At 60.0% G+C, this 7341-nt stretch overlaps 1 long non-coding RNA gene across 1 annotated transcript; it reads right to left on the bottom strand.

The window, feature by feature from the left end:
- Positions 1 to 445: 445 nt before the first annotated feature.
- Positions 446 to 2845, bottom strand: LOC116796745. Its single transcript, XR_004360500.1, has 2 exons — positions 2761 to 2845; positions 446 to 752 (listed from the first exon to the last, which is right to left on the bottom strand). It is a non-coding gene; the product is annotated as an uncharacterized LOC116796745 (long non-coding RNA).
- Between the last annotated feature and the right edge of the window lie 4496 nt (positions 2846 to 7341).

Below are 7341 nucleotides of genomic sequence, written 5' to 3'. Positions count from 1 at the left end.
GCCCCTCTGTGCTACAGACACAAACTGGAGCACAGGCAGTGTCTAAAGTTCATGTTCTGGCTGAGTGTTACCAGTTACATCTCTGTGCTCAGTTGCCCACGACTTGCTTCAGCTCTCCCCTCCTGGGTTGATGTTTTCCAGCCTCGCTCTCCGCACAAAGGCGATTTGAGAGTCCCTTTGAACGCGCTTTGGCCGTGGCGGAGCACACAGGCAGCGAAAAGCAATATCCTCATAATAAACATACCCCCTTTTTCCTTTTTTTTTTTTTTTTTTTTTTCTCTCCCCCCTTTCTTTCAAGAATACAAAACAATCCTCCAATTTTGAAGCTGCTGGGGGTCAGAGCTGACATCTGGCAGGGAATCAGTCCTGACCGAGGACGACCGCGGCGCCTTCCAGTAAACACTGCGCTTCGGTTGCTGAAAGCTCCATCCACTCAGGCACAGCATGTTTTGCAGTGATGGTACCTTTTAATCAACCCTTGGAATGCTCACAGACGGCCCCGAGAAGGATGAAAACAGCCACTTGAAAGCTCCAGGCACAGGTCAGCGGGGATGGAGGCAGGCAGAGGTTTCACACCCAAGCTGGGAGCGGGGCCGTGCGGCGGCCTGGAGTTACCTATGGGCAGCAGATGTTCAGCTGTCCTTGGGAAGGACAATGTGAATGAGATGTGTGGAGCCAGGACCACTAAATCCCTCCTTGGCCAGCACTGGATTAGAGCAGTTCAACGATACATCACTGAAGGCTTCCCAGAACTGCAAAATACCGAAGAGAATTCAGTATAAATCATAGAAGGATTTAGGTTGGAAGGGAAGCCTGGAGGTCTCCATCCCAGCCCCTGAGCAAGCACTCCAAAGCTGGGTCCAACTGCTCGGGGCCTTGTCCAGGCACGTTTTGAACATGTCCAAGGATGGAGATCCCGTCACTGCTGTCCCAGGGCTGCACCACTCACAGCACAATCCCAGCCTCACTTGTGCTGCACATCCAGGGGTCTTCCCAGAACTAGGAGAGCTGATTATCCACCAGGGAAGGAGAAAGGATGAGAGAGAGGCAAAGCCTGTGCGGGAGGCACATGGCTGTGACCAAGGCAAGGAGAGCTGGAACAAGTGGTGGGACCTCCAGCAAGGGGGTCATCAGTTCAGCAGTGATTTGGGGGCCAAAGGCTGGGGGAACCAGGCACCAGAACTGGGGAAAAGATGGAAAAGGAGAGCACCATGGAGGGACAGGAAAGGAATGGGTGGCCCAGCGTTACAGAGCAGTTACCAAGGAGGAGTCGTGGATCTGGCCCTGGTTGTTCACACACAGCAGAAAAGAGAAACCGGGGTGAGCGATCTATAGGAGGAGCTGGGATGGTGTCTCCCCTTCTCTCCCGAGGAGATTTCAATGGGAAACATTCCCAAAGGATCTTGGTTGTGGGAGAACGATGCTGTTTCTGTTGGTCATGCCAAGGAAGAGCAGCCTGCTGCCACACTTGGCTGCAGCTCCAGCTCTGGTCCCACCAAGCAGCATCCTCTTCCCATAAAAACCCCAGGCAGGGGCTGCCAGGGAAAGAGGAGCTAATGGGAAGTTAAGGTTGGGCAGGGTATGACTGGGGTCACAGGAGCCTTGTTAGTTCATCAAACCCAAGGGACAGATGTACAGTGGGACCTGGCAGGGAGAGGTCCCACCATCCCCAGACAGCCCCTGCAGTGCTGGCAACACCTCTCATGTCTTCAGCACCAAGTGTACCTGGGGACAGCTGAGACAATCCCACCCCTGGGACTGCTCAAGGCCAGGTTGGACAGGGCTTGGAGCAACCTGGGATAGTGGAAGGTGTCCCTGCCCATGGCAGGGGTGGAATGAGATGATCTTTAAGGTCCCTTCCTACCCAGGTCATTCTATGATTCTATGATTCTAGTCTAGGATCCCATCCATGATGCTGAGACACATGTCCATGGTTGCTTCCAGCCTCATCCCAAGGACAGGATGGCTCCCTCAGCTGCACCAGGCATGTGCCATATGGGTGTCCTGTGGGGCTGTGGCATGGGCTGCACAGATGGGGTTGAGTGTTCTCCCCAGGGAATGTGCTGGGGGATGCCATGGGATGCACAGGGGAGAGGGAGATGGGGACCCCACCCCCAGACCACATTTGGAATACCCAGTGATCCTCAATGCTTTAACAGTTGCCCATCCAGCCCAATCTCCAGCCCAACTCCATGACTCTTGGATGGTTGATGGGAGCAGGGGGTGATGTTCCCTTGCTCCAGAGACCCTGCCATGGACCAGCCCATGGGCAGAGCTTATCCAGGTTTCTGGCCAGAAAACACAAGAGCTGCAGCTGGAGCCATGTGCTGGGGTGTTGGCTGGTGCCCTGCCTGCTGCCCACTGCTCAGACCTGGCTGCAAATGTCAGAGCTGGCCTGGCAGAGCCATGGGGACAACTGTGGGCTCGTGACAAAAGCTCTGAGTGTGGCACTCGGTGGGCCAGAAAGTTCCACTTGCTGAAAATAAGGCCGAGCAGAGCCTTGCCTTGATTCCTGGGTACCACAGAGCCCTGTCCATGCCTCACAACCCACCTCCCCCTCCTGCCCCTGCTCTGGGAGGCATTTCTCTGGCCTGACTGACAGAGGTGTCCATTTCAGACAGTTCGGAGCTTTCTTTTTGCACCATCCAGAGGGCTGACAACCTGTTGGTCAGCAATTAACAAGGCAGAAAAGCATAAGGATGCTCAGCATGGGAAGAGGTAGCTTCCCTGTCCCTTGGTGAAAGATGGAGCCTGCCCCACCTTCCTGGAACAAGCACCATGGCCAAACACTTGCTCAGCAGAGAGACAGGATGGATGAAAACCATGTAGCCCCCCATGATACTGGTGAGTCTGGCTGTTCTGAACCCTTGTACCAGCCTCAGCTGCCCTGGGACTGTGAGGAGGCCACGCTGTTTCCGTGGCCTGCCCCTCACACATACCTTTCCTTTGAGTGCATCCATAAAGCCCCGTCACACCCCGTTACTGCGGCAACGCCGTCAACAGCTCATGGAGCAGGATTGGGGTCTGGGGGGCCAGGCAGGTGTGGGGCTCCTCGTAGCTATGGCAAAGGGATGTTTACTTCTGTGTTTTGCACGTCGGTGTTACCCCCGGGACAGCTCTGAGTGTGTGACAGCAGCGTAAGGCTCTTTGGCATCTCCCCCAGCAGCTATGTCAGCGTTCGGGGGTCCGCGTGTGACCTGCACCTGCCACCGCGAGGGGACTGGATGCAGGAAGCATCCGTCCTTCCCAGAGCTCCACAGCTCCCGGCAAATGCCCCAGCCCTGCTACGGGCAGATCCTGGATGTGGCCCCAGGTGCTCTCGTGCTGGGTTTTCTCACCCAGGCACTGCACCATGCAGCAATCCCCTTCTTTTCCCCATTGCGGGAAGAATTTCCTGCCTTGCCCCCTTCCCGTCAGACCGTACCCGTATCTGTGCCTTCCCCAGCAGCTTCTCCTCGGCGCTTTGCACACTTGGGGGGACACTCCCTGCGCGCTTGGGGGGACACTCCCAGCCCGTCCCCGGGGGCGGCTCGCGGAGCGCTCGGCTCTGTCCCGGCCAAATCACAAAGGGTTTGGATCCCGCTCCAGGCACGAGTGCCAGGGGCGGGGAGATCTTGCCTCACATCTATTCTTTCTAGGTACAAATCACGCATTCATAAGTCAGAGCCCTTTCACTGGCAAGGGATGGGAGCTGCTCGGAGCCGGCCAGCTGCCCCAGTTCTGCTTCCCAGTTCTGCTTCCCAGCGAGGCCGCTTTCCCAGCCCCGCTCTGGACATGTTTTACAGACAGACGCACCGAGGATGCATCACCCGGACTCCCGGCCAGCCCCGTCCGGGGGTCTGCGTCCCACGGGTCACATCACAGCCCTGAGGCTGCTGGAACCGCTGCAAAGCTGCTGGTCCCTGCATCCATCAGCTCCCGCGCCGCTCCTCTGGAGCAGAGAGCTCGTGTTTAACGACCGCGTGTGTTTTCACTCAAGCATTACATCACCCGGCAACGCCAGCCGGGGGACGGACGGACGGACAGATGGGCCAGCCCGGCTGTGCTGCCCCGGACGATGCTCATCCCCTCTCCACATCCTGGGGCACTCCGTGTCCCCAGCCCGCAGCCTTTTGCAAGGATGCAGGTGAACAGAAAATCCACTCCCAATCCCACACAAGTCCCTGCAAAACCCACCGGAGGCCCAGCAGCTCATCCACAGCCCCCCCCAACACCATCCCCTGGCACGTCCCAGCACGGGGTGTGGAGGGCAAAACGTTCCCTAATTTCCACCTCCCAGATTTCCTGCGGCCACAGCCATCAGCACTTTCCCTAAAATAAAGTGGGAGCTGAGACAAGCCAGACAGCCGGGCTCCAGAGGGACTGTCCTGAGCGTGGATTGAGCTCACACTTCTTTAAGAGGGCGGCCAGGTTTGGGCCTTCACACCTCTCACAGCCCGGGAGGAACTGGGTGGATTTGCTGATAATTTGCTGCCAGTTTCCGCAGTGGTGGAAGGAACGTTGGGAATGGGGGGCCCTTGATGACAGGGAGCCCCACGGGAAGGGGGTGCAGACAGGGCATTTCCGTGCTCTCACTCCCTTGGCAGCAGCCTGGGGCTCATGAGGAGGCAGGCACAGGGATGAGCAGCATCTGGCACTGCAGGGAAGTCACAGTGCTGGACCTGCAGTGAGAGGGATGTTTTGCATTCATCATTTGTCCTTCATCCACACAGCAGGTTGAAGGAGGGAAATCTCCCCTTCTACTCTGCCCTTGTGAGAACCCACCTGCAGAGCTGACTCCAGCTCTGGGGTCTCCAACATCAGAAGGATACGGAGCTGTTGGAGCAAGTCCAGAGGAGGCCACAGAGATGCTCCGAGGGCTGAAACCCCTCTGCTTTGGAGTCAGGTTGGGAGACCTGGGGGTGTTCACCTGAAGAGGAGGCTCCAGGGAGACCTGAGAGCCCCTTGCAGGGCCTAAAGGGGCTCCAGGAGAGCTGGAGAGGGACTTGAGACAAGGGATGGAGGGACAGGACAAGGAGGAATGGTTTCCCACTGTCAGAGGGCAGGGATAGATGGGATATTGGGAAGAAATTCTCCCCTGTGAGGGTGGTAAGGCCCAGAGAAGCTGTGGCTGCCCCATCCCTGGAAGTGTCCAAGGCCAGGTTGGGTGAGGCTTGGAGCAATGTGGGCTAGTGGAAGGTGTCCCTGCCCATGGCAGGAGGTGGAACGAGGTGAGCTTTAAGGTCCCTTCCAACCCAAACCATTCCATGATTCCATGATTCATCCCCCAGTTTAACCCAGTGCTGCCCCAGCTGTCCCCCAACACCCGTGCAGAGACACCCCATGAGAAAGGGGCCGGGGTGGCCCGTGGGGACACACAAGGCCGGGGTTGGGGCTCAGAGCTGACGGACCCCAGACCCCCCAGACCCAGGTTCGGGGGGCACCGGGGGCCGCGTGGGCATCACCAGCTCGGGCCGGGCCGGGTTCTGCGTGTCCCCAGGACACCCCTGGCCGGGAGGGCACCGCCGGGTCCCGGCAGCACGTTTTCCTGCAAACTGCCCGGTTTTCCCGTCCTGCCGGCGGCCGGACACCCCGCGCCCGCCACCTAACGGCCACCGCCGGCGGACACCGGCACCGGGATCCGAGATCCGGCACCGGCATCCGGACACTGGCACCGGCATTGGCACCCACACCGGGATCCGGCAACCGGCACCAGGCACTGACACGGGGCACCGACACCGGGATCTGGACAGCGGCATTGGCACCAGAGCCGGGATCCGGACATTGGCACCGGAACGGGGCACGGGGCACTGACACAGGGATCCAGACACCGGCACCAGCACCGGGATCCAGACACTGGCACGAGCACCAGGATCCGAACATTGGCACCGGTACCGGGCCCCGGCCCCGGCACTGGCCCCGGCACTGGCAGGAGGTTCAATGCACTGACATCGGTACCGAGATCCGGGCTCTGTGTATGGGACACTGGCACCCGTCACCGGCACCGGGCAGCGGGCCAGTCCCGTCCCTTGCACCCCGCGACTGGAATGGCAACCCCCCCGAATTCCCTCCCTGGACACCCCCATCCCTTCACCCAACCGATCCCCACCTCCGTCCCATCCCCCTCCGGCCGGTGTCACCGGGGTGCGGGACCCCCAGGTGCCCCCCGGGATGCGACACTCACCCGTGACCCCAAACCCCCCGTGGCAGCCATGCGGGTGGGCACAGCTCCCGTGCCCTCCCCCACCGCCTGCCTTGGCAGCTCCCCCCCCTCTTCCAGCGGTTTTGGCAGAGACGCGCCGGCTTGGAGAGAGCAGCGAGGAATTAAAAGAAAAAAAAAAAAAAGAAGGGAAAAAAAAAAGGGGAAAAGGGAAAAAAAACCCTCCCCGAGCAGCCAAGCCCAATCGGCGGGAGAGGCTCGTGTGTGTTTGGCCTTTCCTCATGACGTAGTGTCCTGTGCCTCTCTCCCCCCTCTCCCTCTCCTTTTCCCCTCCCTCCTTACTCCCCCTCCCCTTCCCCTCGCATCCTTGGAAGCAACAATTAAGCAGCTCTGGGATAAAACACACAGCCCGCGGGAGCACGGGGGCATTGCTTCAAGAGATGGCAAGGCAGGCAGCTGCACCCCTCCTTCCCGGAGTCCTCCTCCTCCTCTTCTCCATCCTCCCGGCTACTCAGCAAGGAGGTAAGGAACGAAAAGGCTCCTTCCCTTACCCCGGCCAGCGCTTCACCCCGGTCCTCCGGGGACCCTCCCCGAGCCCCCCGGGCAGCTCCACGCCTGCCCCGGCTGCGTGGCCGCGAGGAGGGACTGTCACCCACCCTGCCCTGCCTTGGGGACATTCCCGAGGGTGGGTGGGTGGGTGGGCAGCCTCCCTCGCTGTCACCTCCGCGGAGGGCTCTTGGCTCCCCAAAGCGGCGGGTGGCTCGTGCCATTCCCGGGTGGGATGGGATGTCACCGAGGGTAGTGACACGGGGCAGTCCCAGAACGACGCTGCTGCGCCAAACACTTGTCGGGGGGAGGCTCCGAAGTGCTGCCTCCTGGCGAGAGGCTTGGGGACATGAGAGACTTGGGGACATGAGAGACTTGGGGACACGAGAGGCTTGGGGACACAAGAGGCTTGGGGACACGAGAAGCTTGGGGACATGAGACTTAGGGATACGAGGCTTGGGAATATGAGAGGTTTGGAAACACGGGAAGCTCAGGAACATGCAGGCAGGGCAGCGCGGGGTGGTGGCCACCAGACTCCCACGGGGCTGGTAAGGGCGAGGCGGGGGGGAGCTGGCACCGGTCGCCCCCCGGCGCGGTGGCAAGGTGAGCTGGAGGGGCAGCGGGTGGCAGCGTCCCGCGGCCGATGTGTGCGAGCT

The sequence above is a fragment of the Chiroxiphia lanceolata genome, chromosome 20 (assembly GCF_009829145.1).
Source record: "Chiroxiphia lanceolata isolate bChiLan1 chromosome 20, bChiLan1.pri, whole genome shotgun sequence".
In the NCBI taxonomy this organism is placed as follows: domain Eukaryota; kingdom Metazoa; phylum Chordata; class Aves; order Passeriformes; family Pipridae; genus Chiroxiphia; species Chiroxiphia lanceolata.
The sequence above is the reverse complement of the archived record's forward strand: the minus strand, read 5'-3'. Positions and strand labels throughout refer to the sequence as shown.